The sequence below is a fragment of the Oncorhynchus masou genome, chromosome 1, assembly GCF_036934945.1.
Source record: "Oncorhynchus masou masou isolate Uvic2021 chromosome 1, UVic_Omas_1.1, whole genome shotgun sequence".
NCBI lineage: Eukaryota > Metazoa > Chordata > Actinopteri > Salmoniformes > Salmonidae > Oncorhynchus > Oncorhynchus masou.
The window spans coordinates 9,972,853-9,981,637 of record NC_088212.1 but is presented as its reverse complement, the minus strand read 5'-3'; positions in this window follow the sequence as shown (position 1 = coordinate 9,981,637).

Here is an 8,785-nt window from a genome sequence, read left to right as displayed (position 1 = left end):
CTTATAGCCTCATTTTCTAGACATCAAGATACAGCAACATTTAAGAAGACACTGTCAAACACCCTCCATATGCACACATACTCAGTTGTGGGGCTTACAAGACCCGAATATCATATCATTTACAAGACATCAATGTAGCAGCATAATGAATATCACAATATCTAAATATAACTTCAAATAAAATAAATCAAAGTAGGCTACCTTTTCTTATCATTTGTTTATTTGGCTTTCCCACTTTCCCACTACTATAAATGCAGTAGGGAAAGGACTAGACTGGGCTAAGTGACATGATTATGCAGGGACCTCTTCACTAGCTGACCACCACTACCAAGACCTGTGTCAAGATCAGTTACATGCCCCACTGGCCCTCCCCATAACCTCGATGTACAAATAAGAGAGCAGGTCTGGAATCAGTGTGGCAGGATAGGATGACAACATAGAATGATCACCAAGCTTTTACGTGATGGTCTTTCTGGGAGGCAACTTGATGTAATTCTGATCGCGTTTATTAGAATGTCTACAGTGCAAACAGTGAACTAATTCATAAATCATGTCACGAGAGGTAATGGTTAGTGTGAGTGTAGCAAAATGCTTGTGCTTCTAGTTCTGACAGTGCAGCAATATCTAACAATATCTAACAATTCCACAACAACTACTGAATACACACAAATCTAAGTAAAGGAATGGAATAAGAATATATACATATAAATATATGGATGAGCAACAACAGAGCGGCATAGGCAAGATGCAGTAGATAGTATAAAATACTGTATATACATATGAGATGAGTAATGCAAGATATGTAAACATTATTAAAGTGATTAGTGTTCAATTATTAAAGTGGCCAATGATTTCAAGTCTGTATGTAGGCAGCAGCCTACATAGGGGGTGTACCCCAGAGCATCTCTCCTTCCTACAGGAAGAACACAACAAGGGGTGTACCCCAGAGCATCTCTCCTTCCTACAGGAAGAACACAACAAGGGGTGTACCCCAGAGCATCTCTCCCTCCTACAGGAAGAACACAACAAGGGGTGTACCCCAGAGCATCTCTCCTTCCTACAGGAAGAACACAACAAGGGGTGTACCCCAGAGCATCTCTCCTTCCTACAGGAAGAACACAACAAGGGGTGTACCCCAGAGCATCTCTCCCTCCTACAGGAAGAACACAACAAGGGGTGTACCCCAGAGCATCTCTCCCTCCTACAGGAAGAACACAACAAGGGGTGTACCCCAGAGCAGCTCTCCTTCCTACAGGAAGAACACAACAAGGGGTGTACCCCAGAGCAGCTCTCCTTCCTACAGGAAGAACACAACAAGGGGTGTACCCCAGAGCAGCTCTCCTTCCTACAGGAAGAACACAACAAGGGGTGTACCACAGAGCAGCTCTCCTTCCTACAGGAAGAACACAACAAGGGGTGTACCCCAGAGCAGCTCTCCTTCCTACAGGAAGAACACAACAAGGGGTGTACCACAGAGCATCTCTCCTTCCTACAGGAAGAACACAACAAGGGGTGTACCCCAGAGCAGCTCTCCTTCCTACAGGAAGAACACAACAAGGGGTGTACCCCAGAGCAGCTCTCCTTCCTACAGGAAGAACACAACAAGGGGTGTACCCCAGAGCATCTCTCCTTCCTACAGGAAGAACACAACAAGGGGTGTACCCCAGAGCAGCTCTCCTTCCTACAGGATGAGGTATGTTGGCTGCAGTTGTAACAGCACATGGCATTATTTACCAACCAACAGCACCTTATGCAAAGCATCTATTCAAACTCCAATACTATGAGATGTATTAGAATAAATATCTATACATATATAAATAACAAATATCATATATTGGGTAATACTACATATTTAGTATAACGCTCAGTACAACGGGTCTATACTGACGACAACATAGGCTGTAATATTAACATTCAGAGATAGCTATACAGTCAGACGGACTACGACCAGAAATGGGCCTTGAAGACCCCATTATTAGCCAAACAATTATAATTTTAGTGCAAAATGCCTGATTTAGACCAGTCTACAGATGGACAGGATCGTCTGCTATATAGCCAGTCCCATTTCTGTACAGCCTCACATTAAACTACTCCCGCTGAACCACATCCCAGGCAGGTAAGTTGGTAACAGATTAGAAACCCAACCCCATGTTGTTCAGACAACGGCACCGACCTGGGCTGTATGTTATGTTGGCTGAAGTGTGAATGCAGGAGTGAGTCATGCACCTGTCATTATCTTTCTCAATGGGCACCAGATACAGCAGCTGAAACAGCCTGCCGTGTGGGATGACTCACTGAGATCCCTGGTGTTTTGATGAGCTTCACGTCATTATCCAGAGTGGCAGTGGTGGAAAAACTGCCCAATTGTCAACCTTGAGTAAAAGTGAAGATAACTTAATAGAATACGACTCAAGTAAAGTGTGTCACCCAGTAAAATACTACTTGAGTTAAAGTAATTGGTTTGAAATATACTATCAAAAGTAAATGAATTGCTAAAATATACTTAAGTATCAAAAGTAAAAAATAATTTTAAATTCCTTACATAAAGCATACCAGACTGCACCATTTTCTTGTTGTTTTTTTAGCTTGGGTCAAACTCCAACACAGACATCATTTACAAACCAAGCATGCGTGTTTAGTGAGTCTGCCAGATCAGAGGCTGTAGGGATGTTCTCTTGATAAGTGTGAATTGGACCATTTTCTTTTCCTGCTAACCATTCAAACTGTAACGAGAACTTAGTCAGGGAAAATGTATGGAGTAAAAAGTACATTCTTTTCTTAAGGAATGAATTGAAGTAAAAGTTGTCAAAAATATAAATAGTAAAGTACACATACCCCTAAAAAACAACATAAGCAGTACTTTTGTCACAATCTGACCGTAGAGATCCTTTTTATGTCTCTATTTTGGTTTGGTCAGGGTGTGAGTTGGGGTGGGCATTCTTTGTTTTCTATTTCTGTGTGTTTGTCAATCAGAGGCAGCTGTTGATCGTTGTCTCTGATTGAGAACCATACTTAGGTAGCCTTTTCCCACCTGTGTTTTGTGGGTAGACTGTTTCGTTTGTTCAGCTTTGTTATTGTTTGTTCCAGTGTTGTTTTATTAAAAATCATGAACACGTACCATCTTGGTCCTCTTCTTTGAACAGGCGTTACAACTTATAATGTATTTTTACTTCAGTACTTGACACCACTGCAGACATAAAGGATTGTACACAGGACAGTCCTTAATCAAATTAGTAACATCAGAAACTCTCCAGCAGAAAGTTGGTTATGGAGTGATATTAGTGCCACCAACAATGGAATCTGAATTTACTACAACCCACTAGAATCCATAGTGGAGTTGGAGGGCATTGGTCCTTGTTGCTGTAGTTTAATGAAGACTACAGGCAGGGACGGACTGGGACCAGAAATTGGCTTTGGCATTTCTAACACAGAGGACTATATACTGTATATATGTATTTTTTTAAAGAGTGCTCTGCTCAGAGGCATAGCTAAACGTCGTAATGGGTGCTTAACAGAATTGACTCATCAGTGGAGTGGTCTTCTTGAGATGTCTGCAGACAATGAACTTACCACATGCAAAGGTATCAGAGAGCAGGGTTGTATTCATTGGTGCACACCGTAGCAAAATGTTTTGGAAAAAATACAAATGTTGACTCCTTGGGAATACACCACATGTCATAGAGACCCAAAACAATGGTCCTGTTCCATTTCATTATGTGGTGCAGCCTAGAGTATGTCTATGACTGAGTATGTGGGTCTAAAAGGAAGAAGTAAATGTTGGTACAAAGCAACAAACTATTTAGGCCGTAGTTTACATTGTATTGCACAGACAAGACACTTATGAGTGGGTAACGTGTCTGAATAAGCATGACTGGCAAAAAACAAACAAATATGGAAATATTGGGTGTCATGACGTTTCCCTCTTTGGATACAGCGAGTACCATCCCCCGCTCTCTGCTTCTACAACCAGACTGCTGTAGTCAGAGAGGTCGTAAATTCCTGAGAAGACCTGCCTCATGGCCACACAGTATAAGAGACAGAGTGAAGTTTCAGAGAGAACAAAGGAATTTCTTCCACCTCACAGAACTTGAGGTCCGAACAAATTTCATGTTCCGGAGAAGGTATAAAAGATCGGTGAAGAATCCAGCTACGAACTGGTCCGTTTGTTACAACTTGGGGAAGCTCATGGGAGATGGTGTGGCCACATTACCATAACGCTGTTTATATATTAGCCTTAGATATGAGGTTTACATCTAATTGTTGTATAAGATGAATGAGTGAGTATGATACTGTTTGTAAAATTGTGTAATGTGATTTTGGACTGTTTAATGAAGGAAACTCCAATTCCCTTTTGCGTTGAACTAAAATCAGAGGACGGCCCGAGCCCAGTTCGGGTCAGGCATCCTGGGACAGCCCTTTTTCTGCAATTCCGAATAAAACACAACTTTGAGAAATTCTCAGTCAGACCATGTTTCTCTCATTCACGGGAGTACAAAGGTTGCAGACCATTGCTGAATCTTTTAACCATACCACGTGGTTAAACTCTTAGACTATCGATACCGACAGAATAAGAACAAGTCTTTGATATTAATTACTAGTCTGCAGCTAGGAATTCGGTATCATTGAACGCAAAGAACGACAACCGCGAAACATCCATTCCTATTGCAAATGAATGTCACCCTGAACAATCCACTCTAACAGCAACAGAGGGAGAGATGGACAATTCTACAAAATAAACTAACTTTTCACCAGCGATCAAGACGACACAGAGTAAAAATATATATTGATTGACATCGTTCCCGAATGAGTGAGTGCTCATGTGCAAAGGATGAGCATTTCTATTGTTATAATGATCACTTTGTAGTGACTTCTTGGTCCACCACCACTTCCCTTTTGTCCACCAAGCCACGATTCCGGTTTAGGCCACTAGGGCACATTCTCCTATCATTTCTTGTAACCATATGTACTGTTTGTTTATGCATTTCTGTGAATTACTTAGTTAGTAATAAATAAATGATTTAAGACAATTGATGTATGGATGACTCATAGTGAAGACTGGGTTTGTTCAAATAACCAACAATTTACGACGTTTGGAATGAGACTAACGTAAGGTAAAGTAAATAATTCATTAACCAGAAGACGATGGCTCAGATATGAAAATACCTAAAAAGTTATTTTAGGAAATGATCACTTTAATCTGAACATTTTCCTTGGTGCCCCGACTTCCTAGTTAATTACAGTTATATGATTAATCAGTTTGATCGCTTAATACTAATTACAGAGAATCTTTGATAAAAACGAAGTCTTCAATTTAATGATAGTAAAGACACGACATGGGGATACATATCTTTATTTAAAGTATCAAACTGCAGCGAAAATCAAATAACCATAATATTCACTACCATTCAAAAGTTTGGGGTCACTTAGAAATGTCCTTGTTTTTGAAATCTGGTACAACGTTGTGTACTACTCCTTCACAGAACAGCGTAAACTGCCTGTAACAAGAATAGAAAGAGGAGTGGGAGGCCCCAGTGCACAACTGAGCAAGAGGACAAGTACATTAGTGTATAGTTTGAGAAACAGATGCCTTACAAGTCCTCAACTGGCAGCTTCATTAAATCGTACCCACAAAACACCGGTCTCAACGTCAACAGTGAAGAGGCAACTCCGTGATGCTGGCTTTCTAGGAAGAGTTGCAAAGAAAAAGCCATATCTCAGACCGGCCAATAAAAAGAAAAGATTAAGACGGGCAAAAGAACCCAGACACTGGACAGAGGAACACTGCCGAGAAGGCCAGCATCCCAGAGTCACCTCTTCATTGAGACCGGAAGTGATGGTTGCTGATAATGGGCCTCTTGTATGCCTGTGTAGATATTCCATAAAATACCAACTGTTTGCAGCGACAAAAGTAATTTACAACATTAACCATGTCTACACTGGATTTCTGATGAATTTTATATTATTTGAAATGGACATTTCAACAGCTCTCCTTCCTACAGGAAGAACACAACAAGGGGTGTACCAAAGAGCATCTCTCCTTCCTACAGGAAGAACACAACAAGGGGTGTACCCCAGAGCAGCTCTCCTTCCTACAGGAAGAACACAACAAGGGGTGTACCCCAGAGCAGCTCTCCTTCCTACAGGAAGAACACAACAAGGGGTGTACCCCAGAGCAGCTCTCCTTCCTACAGGATGAGGTATGTTGGCTGCAGTTGTAACAGCACATGGCATTATTTACCAACCAACAGCACCTTATGCAAAGCATCTATTCAACCTCCAATACTATGAGATGTATTAGAATAAATATCTATACATATATAAATAACAAATATCATATATTGGGTAATACTACATATTTAGTATAACGCTCAGTACAACGGGTCTATACTGACGACAACATAGGCTGTAATATTAACATTCAGAGATAGCTATACAGTCAGACGGACTACGACCAGAAATGGGCCTTGAAGACCCCATTATTAGCCAAACAATTATAATTTTAGTGCAAAATGCCTGATTTAGACCAGTCTACAGATGGACAGGATCGTCTGCTATATAGCCAGTCCCATTTCTGTACAGCCTCACATTAAACTACTCCCGCTGAACCACATCCCAGGCAGGTAAGTTGGTAACAGATTAGAAACCCAACCCCATGTTGTTCAGACAACGGCACCGACCTGGGCTGTATGTTATGTTGGCTGAAGTGTGAATGCAGGAGTGAGTCATGCACCTGTCATTATCTTTCTCAATGGGCAGCAGATACAGCAGCTGAAACAGCCTGCTGTGTGGGATGACTCACTGAGATCCCTGGTGTTTTGATGAGCTTCACATCATTATCCAGAGTGGCAGTGGTGGAAAAACTGCCCAATTGTCAACCTTGAGTAAAAGTGAAGATAACTTAATAGAATACGACTCAAGTAAAGTGTGTCACCCAGTAAAATACTACTTGAGTTAAAGTCATTGGTTTGAAATATACTATCAAAAGTAAATGAATTGCTAAAATATACTTAAGTATCAAAAGTAAAAAATAATTTTAAATTCCTTACATAAAGCATACCAGACTGCACCATTTTCTTGTTGTTTTTTTAGCTTGGGTCAAACTCCAACACAGACATCATTTACAAACCAAGCATGCGTGTTAAGTGAGTCTGCCAGATCAGAGGCTGTAGGGATGTTCTCTTGATAAGTGTGTGAATTGGACCATTTTCCTTTCCTGCTAACCATTCAAAATGGTTAACGAGAACTTAGTCAGGGAAAATGTATGGAGTAAAAAGTACATTATTTTCTTAAGGAATGAATTGAAGTAAAAGTTGTCAAAAATATAAATAGTAAAGTACACATACCCCTAAAAAACAACATAAGCAGTACTTTTGTCACAACCTGACCTTAGAAATCCTTTTTATGTCTCTATTTTGGTTTGGTCAGGGTGAGTTGGGGTGGGCATTCTTTGTTTTCTATTTCTGTGTGTTTGTCAATCAGAGGCAGCTGTTGATCGTTGTCTCTGATTGAGATCCATACTTAGGTAGCCTTTTCCCACCTGTGTTTTGTGGGTAGACTGTTTCGTTTGTTCAGCTTTGTTATTGTTTGTTCTATTAAAAATCATGAACACGTACCACGCTGCACCTTGGTCCTCTTCTTCGAACAGGCGTTACAACTTTTAATGTATTTTTACTTCAGTACTTGACACCACTGCAGACATAAAGGATTGTACACAGGACAGTCCTTAATCAAATTTGTAACATCAGAAACTCTCCAGCAGAAAGTTGGTTATGGAGTGATATTAGTGCCACCAACAATGGAATCTGAATTTACTACAACCCACTAGAATCCATAGTGGAGTTGGAGGGCATTGGTCCTTGTTGCTGTAGTTTAATGAAGACTACAGGCAGGGACGGACTGGGACCAGAAATTGGCTTTGGCATTTCTAACACAGAGGACTATATACTGTATATATGTATTTTTTAAAGAGTGCTCTGCTCAGAGGCATAGCTAAACGTCGTAATGGGTGCTTAACAGAATTGACTCATCAGTGGAGTGGTCTTCTTGAGATGTCTGCAGACAATGAACTTACCACATGCAAAGGTATCAGAGAGCAGGGTTGTATTCATTGGTGCACACCGTAGCAAAATGTTTTGGAAAAAATACAAATGTTGACTCCTTGGGAATACACCACATGTCATAGAGACCCAAAACAATGGTCCTGTTCCATTTCATTATGTGGTGCAGCCTAGAGTATGTCTATGACTGAGTATGTGGGTCTAAAAGGAAGAAGTAAATGTTGGTACAAAGCAACAAACTATTTAGGCCGTAGTTTACATTGTATTGCACAGACAAGACACTTATGAGTGGGTAACGTGTCTGAATAAGCATGACTGGCAAAAAACAAACAAATATGGAAATATTGGGTGTCATGACGTTTCCCTCTTTGGATACAGCGAGTACCATCCCCCGCTCTCTGCTTCTACAACCAGACTGCTGTAGTCAGAGAGGTCGTAAATTCCTGAGAAGACCTGCCTCATGGCCACACAGTATAAGAGACAGAGTGAAGTTTCAGAGAGAACAAAGGAATTTCTTCCACCTCACAGAACTTGAGGTCCGAACAAATTTCATGTTCCGGAGAAGGTATAAAAGATCGGTGAAGAATCCAGCTACGAACTGGTCCGTTTGTTACAACTTGGGAAGCTCATGGGAGATGGTGTGGCCACATTACCATAACGCTGTTTATATATTAGCCTTAGATATGAGGTTTACATCTAATTGTTGTATAAGATGAATGAGTGAGTAT